Source organism: Prenolepis imparis, unplaced genomic scaffold (assembly GCF_030444845.1).
Source record: "Prenolepis imparis isolate NDT839.2.m4 unplaced genomic scaffold, iyPreImpa1.0 SCAF_7, whole genome shotgun sequence".
Lineage (NCBI taxonomy): Eukaryota > Metazoa > Arthropoda > Insecta > Hymenoptera > Formicidae > Prenolepis > Prenolepis imparis.
In genome coordinates, this window is record NW_028141165.1 from 15,249,845 (window position 1) to 15,270,037 (window position 20,193).

At 30.3% G+C, this 20,193-nt stretch overlaps 1 protein-coding gene and 1 long non-coding RNA gene across 5 annotated transcripts in view; one reads left to right on the forward strand and one right to left on the reverse strand.

The window, feature by feature from the left end:
- The window catches only part of LOC145938062 (inactive dipeptidyl peptidase 10), a 98,496-nt gene that overhangs the window by 50,077 nt on the left and 28,226 nt on the right, over nucleotides 1–20,193 (forward strand). The gene's annotated exons all lie outside the window — the stretch shown is intronic.
- Nucleotides 17,748–20,182, reverse strand: LOC145938232 (uncharacterized). The gene is made up of 4 exons (XR_014425695.1): nucleotides 20,177–20,182; nucleotides 20,044–20,047; nucleotides 19,934–19,968; nucleotides 17,748–18,391 (listed from the first exon to the last, which is right to left on the reverse strand). It is a non-coding gene; the product is annotated as an uncharacterized LOC145938232 (long non-coding RNA).

The window sequence follows — 20,193 nt, forward strand, 5'->3', positions numbered from 1 at the left end:
TGACGAAGATTAAATCGACCAATTCTGGCAAAATTGAACTTTATTAATTCACGACGTTTCGACCATAGATTTCGGTCCTTATCAAGTGCTATGATACAAAAATATATACAATTATGAAACCAAAAAAGTCACGCTAAAATTATTTCACAATTTTTTACACATTTTGCAACATACCTGTGTTCTTAAGACATTAGTCAAATAAATAAGTTATTCGATGTACAGAAGATAACATGTTTAAATAATTAGAGAAGAGAAACGACTGTGTTGTATATGATAGAAATGATGAGTAATCTAGGAACAGAACCGAGACCCCTTATACGACCTTTATTACTTTATCATAAATATTATTTAAATTCTCCGTATCTGTTTGTAAGTTGATTGTTTCGTTGTGTTTTTTAATATAGAACATCTCAGCAATTTCTCTTTTCTTGACAAATTTTTCATTATGTAAAATAATTGGATCTAACCAATTAAACTCATGACCACATTCCAATTTATGTTTACTAATTACAGAATGATTGCTAGCGTGTGCTTTGATATTATTAAAATGTTCTTTCAACCGAGTACTTAAATGTCTCTTAGTTTGATCAATATAAATTGAAGGACAATTTTCACAATTAATTCTATAGACGACCTCCGTTCTATTTTTTTTTAGGTATTGTGTCTTTAACCCGTCTGATCACTGTATTCAGTTTTTTCAGTATGCTAAAAACCGTGTTAAGGCCTATATCTCGTAACAATCTAGCGATGTTTTCACTAAGGTCTCTAACGTATGGTATCTGTATATAATCATGTTCTCTGTTACTCAGGATGTCATTATCACCGGTTTGATCAACATTACTACGTTTCTTAAGTATATTTAATCTATCGCTAACAAACTTATTAATAATATTCCGCGGGAAACAATTATTAGACAAAATCAATTTAACGATGTCAATATTCTTTTTATGGAATTGATCGTCAGATAGTAAAATTGCGTGATCCACTAGGCTAAAAATCGTATTCTTTTTATGTATAAATGGGTGATTCGAATGATAATTGATGTATCTACCAGAGCAAGTAGGTTTCATAAACCAGTTAGTCATGAGTATGCCATTTTTTCTGTTATATTTCATATAGTTCATATGAGATTATGTCAAACTAAAGTATAAAATAGTTACTTTTTGGGGCCATCCTTATAACTTCTTATGTCAAATATTCTGAGAAATCGATTTATATAAAATCGATGTATATAAAAAAATTTGAGTAGTTCCATTTAAAAAATCAAATGATCTTTAAATGACCTTGAAAAGTGCCGCTCAGAAAAAAGTCAGTAGCGCCATCTTCTGCCCTTCAAATCAAACAACTTTTGTCTGTGAAACATTGTGTTGTACATACAATCAAAAATAAAAATTTTTTGGAGTGATCGATTAAAATTGGATATCCTTTATACATATATTACCTGTTTAGTCATTAATTTTACTGAACCTGATATTATAGAAATATATGTAAAATGAAATAATAGCAAAAGACAATCAAAAGCGCTCGATTACTATGATCAGCGTTAGATTAATTATACTTCTGGCTTCATTAACTTTCAAATTTTGGTTTGTTAACTTTTGCTCAATGTCTAATTTAAGGAAGTGTCCAAAATTCAGGAATAAAAAAAAATTTAAAGATTTGTTTATTGCCAGCAATTTTTTTTCCGCTAATATTGATATAAAAGATAAAACAAATACACTATAGCACATACAAAACATGAAAATAATAAAGATAATACCGCTATTATCATCTTTTGTATTATATAAACTACCGAATTATTTGGCCTTATTGAATATTGTTCAAACATAATAATTATTCAACAGGGTTTACAAATTTGTAATTAATAATTTCAAGTTATACTTTATAAAGACCACAACCATATGGTCGATAAAGTCATAACTTACAATTAGACAAATTCATTGGCTAGTGTGGTCGATTAATTTAACTACCTTGTTGATTAATTTACTAGCGATATAAAAATAAAAAACATATAATAATTATTATCAATCATGTTTTCCATGAAATTACATGAAAGTACATCATAAGTTTTGAAATTAATCAATACTGATTGCCTCCTTAATGTGAACTCTATTCTTCTGTTGTCCGGCAACGAGACAATATTGCAGTAAAATTTGTTCTGTTAGTACATTCTTTCTCACTTTCAGTCGCAAATTAATTCTAGACACGAAATTATGAGGGTTCAAGTACCATGTGTGTACGCAAGCTTAGAAAATTCCGCACAAGCGAAGAGTTTTGCGGGACGCATTCCGTGGAAATCTGAGAATCCTCAGCATTGCTGGCATTGTATCCCGTGCACTTTTTTACATTGCACTCTTTCTCCGGTTTTCATTATCGTCTCTTTGCCCATATTCTACGTGATGATATAATAAAAGAATGCGGAAGAACATTTGCATGAAAGCTTGTATTCTTCTCGGCAACTTTTTCTCGCAGCTTTAGTTTTTTCTCCATTTTTTTCTTGATGTATCCTCGCAGTTAAAATTATAGCAAAATTATATAATTGACTTATCAATATTTAATTGTTCAAACTTTTTTTTATCTTTTCCCATTATTGATGAAATAATAATTTATAGAATATTAATTCTAGAATATGCAAAAAAAATAATTATTAAATTAATTTGAAAATAATGATCACATATACATTCTTAAATATTTAATTTACATTTTTAAATTACATTTCCGAAAATCGAATATACTAGAAGAAATTAAATATAATAAGTTAAATACTTTTTTCATAAATTTGTGCATTTGATGTCAAACATTTATCGCAAAAGAAAGATTCATTATATCGCATCAGCAATTTAGGCCTCGCCCATATCCAATTAATTAATATGCCACAATAGGTGCAGAGAGTAGAACTCGTTAATTTTTTCGAACTGAAACATGAACGACAATTTCTAGAATACTGTATCAATATAGTATTTTGTAACAGTTATTTTGGTATAATTTGTAATTCTCCACCGTTGATAATAAACTGCATTTTCGCATAAAGTAGAACAATTAAAACATCACTTTAGCGTAATCCAATTTCCACAATTTGATTTAAAATATATTTTGCATTTGATTTTCAAGCGAAAATGGGCGAATAATTCCAGATAGACAGACACAGGTACCCAGCAAACACAGAATATAACTATTATATAATCTAGAAGTAACACGCAATATAACACGAGTTATACATTATTAATATTTATGTTACATAATTTTTTTTTGTAACTGCAATATAATTGTGTTTTAAAACGGTTATATTTCTTTGTTATTTACTGGTTATAACAGTATAACAGCAATATAACTGAAATATTACACGTTATATAACAAATGCTACATTAGCATTACTTTAATATTACATAACATATGTAATATTTTATGAGAAATGTTACAGCAATATTCCAAAAATAACAATATTCAGTAATCATTAGTTGTTTCATTTACCGCTATGCGACGCGCGATGATCTAGCTATCTCGTATTTAAATTTCAGTCATGAGAATTATATAAAGCTTACAAAAAATGACTATTAAGATTAAAAAGATGTCATAATTAATTTTTGTTTAATTTTTCTGATATATCCCAATAGAGAATTCAGATATTGAACTGATCGAAAACTTAGAAAGCGAACAAATAAATGTCCGAATGAGAGAAAATCGCTCATAATATTATAATATTTAAGCTGTAAAGTTTACTATTTTTATATAAATAAAATTTTTATAAAACAATTTTTTTAAAAATATAAAAGAATTTTATAAAATAAATTATTTAAATTTTATTATTTTTATATTTAATTACATTGAACTAATTGTAAGTACTTTTTATTTATAATAATTACATATACATTATACTAGTTACTTTACAGTTATATAACAGGAATAGATGTTTGTATATAACCATAATATAACATGTTATATTACATGTTACATCTATAAGTGGGAAATAGTTACATACCAGTAACATATAAGTAACTTTCATGCAATATTATCTGTTATAAAAAATTCTATTGCGGTTATATAACATTGATATAATTGTGTTTGCTGGGTATTTGAAAGATTAGAGAATTAAAAAAATATGTGAAAAAAGATATCCTCGTCTTCTTTTGACGGTTTCTAATTTTTGAAGTAATTTTTAGAATTTTCTTAAATTAACATTGCAAGTATTTCTTTAATTAATTTTTTTACAATCTTTTTTTATATCTACATTTCATATCTCTACAAAATGTTTAATTTTGTGATGAGTGCTTTTTGTCGGCAGAATTGGGAGAACACGGAAAGAAATAAGGCATTCAATAGATACGATCTTTTGGCAAAAAGCCATGTTTAAAATCGAAAGAAACCTTAGTCTTCGTATTCATCGTATTTCGTATATGTTGGTAAAAGTCAAACATCGTAAATATATAAGTTTCGGATGAACGGTAGAACTACCTTTGCTTAGACCGATACAAACGGAAAAGACTGTCGTCATAAAATGCATACGACGATGCCATAAACATCATATTACATCATGTGTTTTAAGCCGGTTGAGATATATTCGATATCCGCTCTTCGGTGAATGATAAAATATATTAGATTGTTGCACATGTATATACGTATGATTAATGTTATATATAAAGTATCTTTCGGTAAAATTTGAGAATCAAAATTGTAATCTATCTACAAAAGAAAGATAAAACAAATTTTAAAGAAAGAGGATGCTTCTGCAACAGTTCTATCCGTTATAGTTTAACGTAAAAGAACAAAATTGCAAACTGCTATGTTGAAAACGTGATAAACGGTTTTAATTGTTACGCGGCCGAATGCCCGGATATTTATTGTTACAGTCATATGGTACAATAACGTGTGTAATAAAAAAAAAGAGACACTAAAGTCAAACCAAGCGGCATTCGTAAATACTTTATAGCATATTTTGTTTTGTCAACAAAATGTTTGCTGTGTGTTGCGTACATATTGTAAAATGTATCATAACAACTGTACTAAAATATATTCGATAGTAAATTGATTCTAGTAGTCTCAAAAAAGAAACTTAAAAAAATTTTATTTAATAACATAACTCTATCATATTTATGGAATAATTAGAGCTTGATAAGTCGCAAAATAAATTTTTGCGTGTACTTTTTTGGAAAACTATTTCAATAAATTTCAGAATATTTAAATAGCTGCTCTAGATAATCCGAACTATGCGGCAATATCTGTTATCTAATTAAAAATGTACACAAAAATTGAGTATGTGTCCGCGTTAAACGTTTTATCCAACATTCTTGTAAAATTTATACGAGGCACAAAATGTAACGTGTAATGTGATAATAAAAATGCAATTCAATTAACGTTCTTACACACTGGAATTCGAAATTCTTTGCGAAGGAATTACGCGATAAAAAGGAACGCTGTGCGAAAGAAAAATGGCTGGTGCGTCGATATTGGCATTCGTGGAAAATATTGCCAGGGCAACCAGAAGTTTATCGATTGCTTTCGCGATCGCAATTGTTGACAGAATGATAGCTAATTAATATCGTGACGCGAGAGGCATCGATTGACAACGGAAAAATATTTTTTCCATCTTTTTTTCTATAGCCAATCGATCATTCCGATCTATCGGATACACCATGCGACAATTAAGGAGACTAAAACATCATCAATATACATATTTTTCTTCCCTTATCTACACAGTTGAAAAATTTGTGTTAAATTTAACAAATATCACCTGTCCCAAACGGTCCACAGAAATTTTTGTGTTAATTTAACATAATACGGATATGTTAAATGGTGACACGAATATTGTGTTAATATTTTAACATAAAATAAATGCAAACTTCAAATAAACTTAAAATAAATTTTGTGTAAAATTAACATAGTTTTAATGTAAAATTAACTAAAAAAATTGTTAATTTTACATTTTATCACCCCCACTTATATTATAAAGTAAAATTAACATTTTTTTTCTGTAAATTTTAACAGATAAATCTTGTCACTAATAATACGGAACATATTTATTGTGTAAAATTAAAAATAGATATACATTGTGTTATTTTTACACTTTTTTTTAGTTGTTTTAATAATTTAACATTTGAGTCCAATTAACATAACAGCAATATGTTAAATTAATACATGAATGTGTTAAATATTTAACACAAAAATTTTTACGGAGACCGTTTTTAACAAGAAAACACAAATTTTCCAACTGTGTATACACCGTGGAATTGTCCATGCAGAAGATAGTCGATAACCGACGCAACACGTGCATTTGTAACATAGGGACGGTTGACAATGCGAAAAAGATGGCTGAATTATAATATGGCAAATGTACCGTGGATGAACTGTGTCCACGTGACACTGACATTTATTCGAATCTCGTGAAAATTTTTCGCTATTTAATGAAATCGAAGAATTTTTACTCGTGTTTCGTGAAGGCAAAAATTCTAAAATGACGTATTTTCAATCAAATGCCTTTATCATGCTTGTTGATGAGAGAGCAACGAATATGAAATTAAATTTGCATCTCTAGAGCGAGTTTAGAGCTTCAAATGCGCTTAAATCTTTCATCGTCGTACCTGTCAATCTCATAAATTACTGCAGCTGTTGCAAAATGCAGTTCGCATTGCATAATTCAATATCGTGATTAATTTCGCATCAGTTATTATTGCTCAATTATTGTCAATATTTTTCGTGAAGAATCTTAATATACAGGATGTTTCCTAAATAAATACAAAAACTGAAAGGGATAATTTTTGCCTTATTTTATGAAGAAAAAATCTTATAATCATATATCCTAAACCTAAACCTAAACTGTTTCCTTTTCAAAATACTTTACCCTACTCAACTCTACATTTTTTACAACTTTAACATTTTGTATTTTGAAAATAAAGCAGTTTAAGACATATGTTTATAGGATCTTTTCTCATAAAATAAACCAAGGAATATCCCCTTCAAATTTTTGTACTTAATTGGGAAATATCTTGTACAGTTTTATTTGGTAAAATCTCCGGTGAACTCGCAGTAAGAGAACATTTTATGTTGAAACTCTTTCAAAACTTGTGTCTAGATAAATATGAAAAATTATTTGAATCCTCTTATCCCGTAAAATTTGGTTTAAGATTGTATCTCGCCGTTGATCTATACTAGTGTCAGTAACATTTCGCGTCCAATTCATATGGAAACGAACACACATATAAAAGTTTCCACAGACATTTTACGACCGAAAAAGCCAGTTTTGTTAATAACCATATATTATAATAAGTTTGATAATTTTAAAATCGAGTAAAATTATAAAATATTTTTAAGATAAATCTAATATAATATGCCAGATTCTGTCGGAATACAAAATTTCTGATAATTGTTTAATAAATTCATAAATCATGTCTTGAGAATTTCAATTTTAAATTTGTTAAAGAAACTGATTTTTAATGAAATATTTTTAAAGTATTTTAATAAAAATTGTCAGGACACTTAGATGCTTAAAGCGTTTTAATTAATAAATTTGTATAATATAAATACGTGAAAAATTAAATTTTTATTAAAAATTGTGTATACATAATATAGCTATACATATGATAAAATTAAAGAATATATATATATGAATAAATTTTATAAATATATCGTACACGATTTCAAAAGAAATTTGAAAAAATGTACAAAGCTTTCTTAATGTCGGATTGTGCCAAGATTTTTAGGTGGATTAAATTAGAAAAGAGAAGAATTCGATTCTCTTCGCTAAAACTAAATCTCTTTGATGGACAGTTTAGAAACTTACCTCTTGAAAATAAAAATTTACGTCTGAGAGCAATTAAGCTACAGTTAAGAGATAGAGATAATTAAAATATAAAAGATGTGAACTCGCGATTTATCTGCCACGATTAATCCGGAAACGATCATTCGGCGAAGGCAATATAACGAGCAAGACTTTTGGAAAACGAACAGCGTAAAGTTTTTGAGAAAAGATTAAACTCTCGTTGTTTGTTGGAGAAGGATGAAACTAAGTGTGATGTGCGATCACGGATAAATTATAGACTGTTCATCGAAAACGCAAAACGTTTGCAACGAAAGATGCATTTCTACAGGAGTCATCTTTGTGAAATATAGGCGATTCGCGGAGTAGCTTAAGCCAAAATCCTGTAGACTGCTTGCATAAGGGCTTAAACTATCTGGACATGACGACAAAATAAGGACAAAAATATCCTCCTGGTTCTCAAATTTTTTCCGCGGTGAAAAACGATAATTAGCCGCAAGGCGAATATAACGAAAATGTGATCGTTTCACGTTCCAAATTTTTTTTCCCTTGAAAACCGGAACTCTGAAAATAATATGGTTTGAGAATAAAAAAAAATCCGTCTTGCACACAAGATTCATTGCCATAATTCAGATAATGTCATTAGATATCCTCCATGCTCTTCACTATACATTACTGAATTAAAATCCCGTGCTTAATTAATGCGCTGCTGGGAGTGCTTTAATTAATCTGCTGACAATTTGGGCGTCTGTATTATACTGTGCTACGCAATCTTAAAAGCCTGGTCATCCCATATTAAGTTTGGATATTATTAGCTACTAGCTACTTAGCTAAATTTCATCGCTTTGTAACTACATATAGAAAACTTGTTCCTAAAATTAAATCTTATCGGCAAGGAACAATTTATGGGTTATCCCTCCGTATCTCAACAATGACCTATCTATATTATAAGAAGCCTTACCTACCTTATTTTAAAAACCGCGATATAATACTTTTATATTATGATATGACGATTAAATTATAATTAATGTCTTTTATATTATTATAGATGGTGAGAAAAATTCTCATCCATATTTCATCATTATAAATAGTAAAACATCCGCCCCCCCCCCAAATAACTCGTTATAAGAAAAAAGTTGCAAGTCTGACTTTTAGTCGATTTTACTACTGAGACAAAAAGATATCGTACTCGGGCAGAGAAAATCGATCAGTCAGCATGATTGCATGCAACATATACGGCGAAATATTCCACGGATTTGTGTTACTCTATCGAACGAATCGGTCCAGCATAATGCGCGAGATGAACCATCTTGGTTACGAGCCAGGTCGTCTCTCTCTCGTTTTATTTCTGTGTCTCGCGTAAAGATGCGCGTCGCCGAGTCTTTGCGGGTTTCTGCTTCTCGTCGACCTTCCTGACACGAATAACAATCTCAACTTTGGCGGAGCGCGTAGAATCCTAAGAATACGCAAGTACGTACTTTCTCGGATCTCCAGATTACATATATATAAGCTTGTGTCAATTCGCCGTATTATCCTGCGTATTTATTCGAATTTCTTTCTTTTTTTTCATATTACGTACGCGAATAATCTCGAATAATTTGAGAAGTTTATAGTGAATACTGATCGGATCTGATATTTGAATATCGAGAGCGCCAATGAATGTCGATATACTCGGTGGTGTCGGATCATGTCGGGTCTTAATACGGACGTTGAGCAAATTCGCTCTCTCTCTCTCTCAAGTCTCTCAAATCGATCGAGTATGAATACAACAGGTAGCTTCGATAGACAATAACGCGATTATGGCTGCAGATTTATATGGCGATCCGATATTTTTGTCAATTACTTTCGGGAGATAACGTATACGGGAAAGTATGCTAAATCGTACTGTTCATTAAATCGTACCTCTACTGTATTTCTTAAACAGAGTTAAAATATTTTAAGGTGTTAATGCTATTGTTTCCTTCTCAAGCGATCCATTGATGAGTGACGTTCATAAATTTATTTTATGCGATTTTCATATAATATTTGGCACTCCGTGCCTAAGCTTTACATTGAGAAAGATAAGCAATTAAACTTATTATAGAAGCATTTTTTCATTTTATTTAATCCTGTATATGCGGAAGTGTTGAAAAATCGGCAAAATGTTTTAAGATTATTTTTTTATTCAAATTTGACAAAGCAATGGAAGTTCGATAAAATGTATCACTAACTTTTTCCTATCGTACGATTTACTAAATTAATTTTTTTACTTAGGGATTCGTTTTTTTCTTTATATTTAGATGGACAACTGAAGAAATTTTATATTTAATTTTATATTTTAATATTATATTTTATAATTATATTGAGATAATACTTATTTATATTTTTGTGTAATACAAAAAATATTTTTGTTAAATTTTTGAAGAGAATTTATGATTATAAATATAACATTCTTATAGATATGTTTTGTTGCAAACTGAGAACTTTTGTAGAAAATGAAACTTTATTTTTGTTACAATTTTTTAATTTTATTGTTAGAGGTATGATTTATAAACTCATGGACACAATTTAGCAAACCGATATTGTAAATCGTACTAAATACTACTTTTTAAATTTTTAATTGCGATATGAAACAATGATAAATTTGTGTTAATGTTTAGCGTATATCGTTGACAAAGAACCATAGTTTCAAATGAATAAAAAATGTCATTTCTTTGATAGTTTTATTGCAATTTTAATATTTACCTCAGAGATACGATTTAGCATACTTTCTTTTATATGTAGACAAATTTATTAATTTTTGTTGACGAGATTGGAAACAGAAACGGACACGGGAAACAGAATCGGATAATTTTATCGTAATGAATCTTATACATAGCGATTGGAAACGGTTAAAATTTTGTGCAGCGCAACCCTTGTCTCGTTTGCCACGATAAACTAAAGCTATTATACTTAAGTAATTGTCTCTTTTGGATTCGATTGGGAGACCCAACGATAAATCTTTCGTTCTCTCTATACAATTGACTGCAAGACAATAAAAAGATTGCTGTGTTTATTCTTTCATGCATAAATGCATTTAGCGCCGATTGGATTCATTTATAATTATTGTGTTTTAACTCTGAAATTGTCTGATTAAACTTTCATTTATCATCAACTTTTAGTGAATTTAATATAGATAATAGCAAATTTAGTTAAAATTATTTAATAAAGTGTGCAAATTGGAAATTTGCTTCAGCAAGTTAGTTTTTCAATTTTGACTTCCTCGTGGAGGAAGCTTTATGAGCGAAATAAATTGGTGAGGAAACAATGTGCAAGTTTCTAAATTGCACACTTTTTCACATTTTTTAAGAATTAAAAAATTTACATTTAAAAAAAGGACCCCGCACAAAATACATAGGATTTTGGCTCTCAGGAATTGGCCGAATTTTTGGTATGTTGTAGTTTAAGACATTCTGATCAAAAGATATAATAGCCTCAAAGCTAAATAATGGACAGTTACTGAGTTACAACCAGTCAAACATCTCGCAGAGCGCAGAGTTTTTCGTGTTTGATTGGCTGTAAATCAGTAACCATCTATTATTTAGCTTTGAGCCTATTACATTTTTTGTTCAGCAGATCATAAGCTACAACATATGAGAAAACCAGCTGATCTTACTAACAATAAGATTCAATTTTATATGATTAGTACGGGATTTTTGAACTTATAAAAATCCTAGATGAAATTGAATCCCAGTAAAATCAGCTGATTTTCTCACATGTTGTAACTTATGACTTGCTGAACAAAAAATGTAATAAGCTCAAAGCTAAATAATAGATGATTTACAGCCAGTCAAACACGAAAAATTAGGACTTTGCGAGTTGTTTGACTGGTTGTAACTCAGTAACTATCCATTATTTAGCTTTGAGGCTATTACATCTTTTGATCAGAATGTCTTAAACTACAACATATCAAAAATTCAGCCAATTCTACTGAGAGCCAAAATCCTATGTATTTTGTGCAGGGTCCTTTTTTCAAATTTTATAAAAAATAAACTCTTTTGTCAATTCTTACCAAATTCAATATCAATTATTCTTTAATAATATTCTATTCATGTAAAAAAATTTAGCTTAGTATCTCAAAATTTGCAAAAATTAAAAAGTGCATATTTCTCAAAAAATTCAAAATTTTATAAAAAATGAATCCTTTTACCGATCCTCGCCAAATTCAATATCAATCATCCTTTAATGATATTTTATTAATGTAAAAAGATTTAGTCTGATATCTCAAAATTTACGGAAGTTTAAGTAATCACAAATATTTCTCAAAAAATTCAAAATTTCATAAAAAATGAACTTTTTCATCGATCTTTGTCAAATTTAATACCAACCACCCTTTAATGATGTTTTATTCATGTAAAAAAAATTTTCCCCGATATCTCAAAATTTATGGAAGTAGAATATCCACAGACATTTTTTGAAAAATTAAAATTGCATTAAAATCTAAAACATTATACAAATTTTTATAAAAATGACGGTAAAGAAAAGTTTTGTTTTACTTTTCGGAAAAGTGGGTACATGTATATATACACACATACGGACATTTTTAAAAAAATGTCATTTTTCGATGTTTTGGAACATACTGAACATGGTATAGAAATCTGAAAAACAAATTTTTTTTACGAAAGCTTCGTGAAGAAGCAAAAGATAAAGAGAATAAAAAATGTTATATATTATAAAGATCATTATCATTGTCGTCATAATTACAAGAAAAAATTGTAATGCATTTTGCAATAATTTCGATGCATTCGTATGTAAATTGATACTTATTACGACATTATTTGCCATTTATCAATGTCACGTCACTCTTGTTCACAACCGTGGAGATCCCGTTTCAGCGTCCTTGTAGTTGTTTTTTTTAACTTACTATCAATCCACTACAAACTGCACTCAAGATACATCGTTGCATGCATCATATTGATTGATCACGAGTGATGAACGAGACCCATGTATAGCATATACACATGCAAGATGCTTAACAAGAATCACGTCAAACTATAAGAGATCGTTTTTTAAACATGGAAATTTCTCTTTAGGAAAAGGCATTACAAAAAGTAAGTTAATATTATCAACTATAAAATTTAGATTGGGTTAGGGTTAGATTAAGTTAGGTTAGATTATAAAATTTAATTCGAGAGAGAGAGAGAGAGAGAGAGAGAGAGAGAGAGAGAGAGAGAGAGAGAGAGAGAGAGAGAAAAACCCAAAATATTTAATACCGCAATATTCTCAAGCGATATGAGCAAAGCACGCAGTAAAATGAAATTTTTACCGAAGAGAGATCACACATTCGTCCTTAAGCATACAAAAAGTAAGTCAATACTATAAACTATACAGGATGTCCAATTAATCTATCACCACTCGTAATTTTGCAGGGAGTGGTCATAAAGAGAAATGTTTCATAGAAAAGTTTTTTTGACTTTGAGGGGGACATAAGATGGTGTCATCGGTTTGACATTGGATAGTTGTTTGAAGATCACATAAAGGTCACCTTTAATTTTTTAAATGGAACCTATTATTTTTAATTGTATATTCTTGTAGCTTATTTCGAGAGCTTTCCAAAACACTATAATAAAGTATTTTTCTCTTAAATACTTTTTGAGTTATAAGGCTTCAAGTTAACAACTTTTTAACATAAAATGTAAAATATCTTGTAAAATATTCAGTTTTTGGTAATCTTACCTTAATACTTTTATGCACGGAATAATGAGACCTATCAATTGGTGTAAACAAAACAGATAATTGTTTTAAAAAAATTTATGTAATTTGCAACATGCAGCTGCGTACTTTTTCTTAGAAGCAACTATTATGTGTTTTGTTTACATCAATTGATTGGTCTCATTATTCCGTCCATAAACAGGTTAGGGTTAGGTTAGGTTAGATTAAGGTAAGATTACCGAAACTGATTACGAAAACTGAATATTTTACAAGATATTTTACATTTAATGTAAAAAAATTGTTAACTTTAAACCTTATAACTCAAAAAGTATTTAAGAGAAAAATACTTTATTATAGTGTTTTGGAAAGCTCTCAAGATAAGCTACAAGAATATGCAATGAAAAATAGTAGGTTCTATTTAAGAAATTGAAAGTGACCTTTATGGGATCTTCAAACGACAATCCAAGGTCAAACCAATGACACCATCTTATGTTCTCCTCGAAGTTAAAAAACTTAGCTTTCTGTAAAGTTATGAGGGGTGATAGATTAAAATTGGACACTTTGTATAACTCAAGTTAGGTTAGGTATAAAAAGAAGGTTGGGTTAGGTTGGGTTATAAAATTATAAAATTTAATTCTAGTCGCCCAAAATATTTAATACCACAACAATTTTAAGCGATATGAACAAGGTACAGTGAAATGAAATTTCCACCGAATAGAAATTGTTCATCTTATTTATTCGCCGTTGAAGTTCGATTCGAATTTTGATTAAAATATATTATCATATATATATATATATATATATATATATATATATATACATATATATATATATACATATATATCAAATGTACAGACGATATCTAACCGTCAATTTGTCAGTGTGACTCATCTTTTTCCTCTTCCTGGGGGAAAAAAGGGGCAAATCCAGGATCATCATGTGGCGTCAAAGTGCAAGCTCGCTTCATTCCGCCGCATTCGTCATCGTTTTTCGCGCTGCCGGGGCTCATTCCTCTCGCTCAGGGACAGACAAATGGCTTTGTTTTCAAACTGCATTTCCGCGTAAGCGAACATTGATTACCGGCAGTTGAAAGAGTTAACTTGCTGCTTCAGGAATCGATATATGTGCTGCGCGCGTTTGCATCGTGATTCGACGTGCAATGTTACTTACGAGACATCGATTCCCTTGAGGAAATAATATCAAGTCCTTTTTACATAAGTTTTTACTTAGTTGGAATAAAGTTACAAGTGTTCAGCGGTCACCCGATATAAGAACCGAGCAATTTTCTTCGATACGATCTTGATTCCATCATAGGTTCTATACGGCGAATTCTTTTTATACAGAAGGAGAAAACCTTTGAGAGAAAAGAGCTTCATCTTCGGGATTAGCGTTACAATATTTTGCGTCCTAACATTGTGTCTGTAATTTTTTTTCTGTAATTGGGTAATTATTTGAAATTCGTCTACAAGAAAGTTAATATAAATATTAATCCTTACAAGTATAAAATCCCTATTTTTAAGGGCATAATATCAAATTTTTTACTTTCCAGAAAAGGACAATAGACGTTCTTAAATTTGTTTCAATTGTCAAATTGGGCAAAGTAAATTGATAAAATCCAAAGAGTTCTGTCGAGACTAGGTGAAAAGCTCGACGTAGTTCCCTAGTAATTTGTATCGACGATAACGACACCGAATAAACGTTATCGTTCATATTCCACCTTTAAACAAAGTTAAAATCAATAATTTTAACGACAAGATATAAACTATAATTATGCAAACACGTGTGCTTAATTCTAGTACTTAAACTTATGTCAGATATTTACTCGCGGTTGCAAAAGCAATTTCGTGACATACACTTCAGAGCGGTATAAGGTAATTCACATAAGCAAATGTGTATTTTCATATCTCTACGAAAGCTATTCAAGCAAGCATGACTGCTTTGAGACAAAATTGATTCAAGCTTTTCTAGAGACACCTTTCTAAACACATTATTTGTTTCTTAAATCGTCTTTCTTTAAGTAGCAGAATGAAATATACTAGCTAAGATAAATAGATAAGTAAATAGCGAGATAAGTAAATACTTCATCGTGATAAAAAAAGAAGAAATATTATATGTCTGTATGTACATACATGTATGCAGGATACGCAAGCTTGAAATATGAATAATGATATCGAAAGTATATCTTGACGATATAGCATATAATATAAATTGTTTATCGTTTAATTCGTGTAATTCGATACATATATGGATTTAAAAAACAATTACATGTTTCTGCCTTTGATAAATTTTTAATTTGGGTCCAGTGAACGTAATTTGTCTTTCTCATATTAAATCGAATGGTAAAATCATTATAGTTAAAACTTTATAGTTAATACTTTTCCAAAAATGTAAGGTATGTAACGATTGAAATAAATTTTAATAAAATTAATAATGAAGAAAATAATTGAGAAATAAGAGAAAAAAAATAGTTTATTTTAATATTTTTGTACTAAAATCAAGTGAAAAAGAAAAAAATATTTAATATGTAAAAAAATGTGATAAAACTTTTTAAATAAAGAAAAATTGAGAAAGAGCTTTCACATCTTTCGTTTTACCTTTATGCAAAAAATAAAACGCCTTAAACAGGGAATAAGGCTCATATTCGTTTTATTCACAGATATATTATTTTGTTCTGGTTTTCTCTACGATTATATAATACTTTTTCTAATATCTTGTAAAATTAAACAGTAGCTATTGCTCTGATAAATATAGAATAATATACCATTACATATCGTGGCATTATATACCATATGTGTGTATGTGTGAGTATTATTTTATCTGTATTATCATTTTACATAGAAAGATAATGAAATATTTCTTCATGGATTTTGCAACAATGTAATAATGTAGTTTTCTCGGCATATTTACGGTTTTCTCGATATATTTTAATAAAAAAATTTTGAAACATGAGTTTTACAATATACGCTGTTTAAATTTTTGCATTGTGTATTAATTTTACACGAAATTAAAGACTCGAAAATATGCATGTGCCTTGTTATAATATCAGGCAAAAGAGTGAGTAATTTTATGCTGCGGAATAATTAATAGAGTTACCTCTCCCTTTCTCTCTCTTTCTTTATGTCGCAAAATTTAATGAAAAATTAAAATACGAGTAGATAAATAATTGAATCGTGTACAATATAGGAGCCATTTGTTAGTTGATGGTTATGGATTAACACTTTTTGACTTTTTTCCTAATTTGCGAGGCTTGAGAGAAGAATTGTTGATATTAATGTCAATGACGTGGATGCAATATGGAAGAGAAAATCGAATAAGAACAGAGAGAAGACATTGGAAAGGTTGCAGCAGGTCATATTGATCTTTGAAACATCTGTTATTTTCTTTATGAAGGCGCCGCTATCTACCTACGTTTCTCACAAAAAATGCGACAGACAAAGAGACAAAATTAAAGGAACTGCCGAGCTTAGAATTTCCTGAGGGACAAAGAAGCGTAATTGCTCGATCTTCCGGCTCGGGGATAATCATTCTGCTTCAAACAGTAGTAAGAATGGATGGATTCCACCCTCTCAAAAAGTGTAATACCCGCTTGAACAAAACACCGCTGTAAAATTTCTCGCCATTAACAAAATTGAGATCGCTCTATATTTATGTCTCGTATCGATAGCAGAAGATTTATATTACGGGTGTATAAAGAAGAAAAATGTCGATTGGATTGAAGAATGGTCTGAGATCATTCACTCTTGTCAAGCGACTACTAAACTACCAGATCTTATACATCAATAACTCTTTCGTGCAGCACAAGAATTATAATTATAATAAAATTTTTATATATAAAGGAACTCTTCAAATTTCTTTCGAAGAAATAGGAATTGTATCTTGATAATCAACTGTGTAATTTAAGAAATTTAATTGATATATAGAGCCAATCGATCAAGTAACGAGAATTTCGAGGACATCGTATAAAATATTTAATGAGTCAGTTTAACTTTACACAGCTCGTAAGCAAAAAAAGATGCAAGAAGGTTGAGAAGAAGTAAACTTAGCTAAATTGAAAAAAATTGCGGACCTATTCGCGGAGCTTGCAGTGAGAACTCGATTACTCGATGCGCATTTCTTATAATTACAGAACAGTATTGATTTATAGTGCCGATACAGATATATATAAAATAAATAGAATCAAAAAATGTGAAACAGATCACGCGGTCCAGCTTAATCATATTACATTAAAATAAGTATCTGACTATAGGAGATTTATTACAATTTTTCTTCATTTATTATATTATTATAGACATGTTGCATTACTATAATTTTACTAAAATATCGCCTGTAGTCTTGTAAGAGATAAAGCATAATTTTTTTCGTACTACACTAACTGTACGGTTATTAATTTATCGCCACGCGATAGTAATTTATACCCACAATAATCGATATCCGCTACGTTGGGCTGTAATTGCCATTTTTAGAAATTCCGTTCCAGTTTGGCAAGTTGAAGAGAGTTCGCCGGGTCGATATATATTATGCTCGATTTTATTTTTTCCGTTCCGCAGACACAATCGCGGAAAATTAATCCCGCTCGCTCGCACGAGCCACACTGTTCGACTGTGACTGATGAATGAAATCCGGGGGATGGATGGATTTCCGAGGTGATCGACCTTATTTCGCGTTAACCCCGTCCAGCGCAGCAACATACATCCGCGAATCCTCCTCGATCATACTCGTGTATACCCTCTTTGCCTCCACGACCTTTCAACTAGTCTACATCCTCCCTTCCGCAGCGCAGAATCCCATCTCCACCATTGCGCCGTGAGGCTGTACCAATACAGTCCGCCGCACCACTGACGTAACTCTCATGACGTCACACGTGGAGTTAGCACGGCGCACGCTACCCCTGCAACCCCCACGACGAGGACAACGTCCTTTGCTTCGCTTCCTCTCATGGGAGTTCCTTCTCGGTCTCTTCTCTTCGTGCTCCTATTTGCATATCGATATTTGTTAACAACGTTTGCATCAAAAAATATATTAATGATCACACTGATTTGCAAAAACATTTCTTTTTTCATTATTTTATACCAGACAAGGTGTTTCTCATAGATCTTTAGACGCTGAAAACAATGTCGCAAGAAAATTTTCACCAACACGTCAGGTTTTTGAAATAATTGAGGTTTAATATGCAAATAATGACTTTTTCCGATATTTAAATTTTTTTGGTTAAAAAAGGAAAAAAATTAACCTTTTTTACAAAAAATCTCAAATATCGCAAAAAAGCCATTTTTTACACATTAAACCTCAATTATTTTAGAAATCTGACGTGCTAGTCAAACTTGGTTTGCGGCACCGTTTTCAACATCCAAAAATCTATAAGAAACATTTTGTCTGGTTTAAAATAATTTTTGTAAATTAGTGTCAACAGAAATCGTTTACTGCAAATTTGAACGATCGGTAATAATGATACGCTGATGTTTAATTTAAGGATATTCCGTTGAACAGCGGAAAAGTACACTTAGAAGAGATTGACGCGGCATATAAATTTACATATATTCATGATAATGAATATACATTACATGATATTTATACCCTCGAAATCAGGTAATTATATAACGATGCTTGTTTTGCGAAATAGTCACGTATCATTTACCATTTTTTGAGGAAATTATTTCCTCAATTACTGGCGCGTTAAATTAACATTATGACAATCGTGTTTGATCATACTTAATTTTTCACGAAGTGAATAAATGAGTTTTTAAAATTCAAACTTAACAACAAGATATATAAAATAAGTTTTATCGCTTATTAGAGTAAGATTTTACGTTGCAATTCTTTTACGTTGTAAGATTTTTAGTTGCAATTTCATAGATGTATAGTTCTGTTCTCAATTTCTATAGTAGCACATTATTCGCATAACGATAGAAATACAAGAACGCGAAAAGTTTAATCGATTGTCCTTCTGTATATCGCTCGTTACTTTCCATGTCTTTGTGTTTCTTTTACGCCCCATAAATTTGCGGTAACCGAAACGGTGCTTTTCTCTCTCTTTCCCTTTTTCTTTCTCTCTCCTTTTCTTTCTTTCTCTTTCTCGTTATCGCGATTTCGGTTCAGTTACCGAACACATACCCGTTGCAACTTTGTTGCAACGAAAAAAAGTGTACAATAACTGGAATAGCGAGATCGCCAAGTTTTTCTTTCTTCGCAGAATCGCGAAACTCGCTGCAACTTTCTGCGGAATTTGGGATTAACTAATCATTCCGCGGAAGATATTAAATTTCTCGGAAAAATTACGACGTCGAAGCAATTGCTAATTTGCCTTTTACTCGAATAAAAAAGAATCAAAGAAAAAATTCAATTTTTTATTCAAATATAAAATATTTATTAATCAGAGGTTGTTTCAAATAGTTTGAAATGTCTTCTTATGCCTTTCGCTTTCTCGCAAATACCAAAGAATTTCTTACAATTTATCTTTGCAACATTTTGACAACAAAATTTAATCGTGGTTACAATTCATCAATTTGCTATTACCTCTGTATACAGTAGCTTAACTTGCGGTACCAAAGCTCGGATTGAATTTCATCCCAGATTGAATTGCTGCTACTCCTCTCTTATAGCCTATCTTCTTTATCCCTTTCGGCCGTCCTTCAATATTCCATCTCCTTGAATTCAATATTCATCAACTTCTATCAGTTCATTCAGTAATTTTACCGTTAGATTGGATTCAATGTATATTTTTCGCCTCTTTATATTTTACCGTATAAATTTATTAGCTCTCATTTTCATTTTTT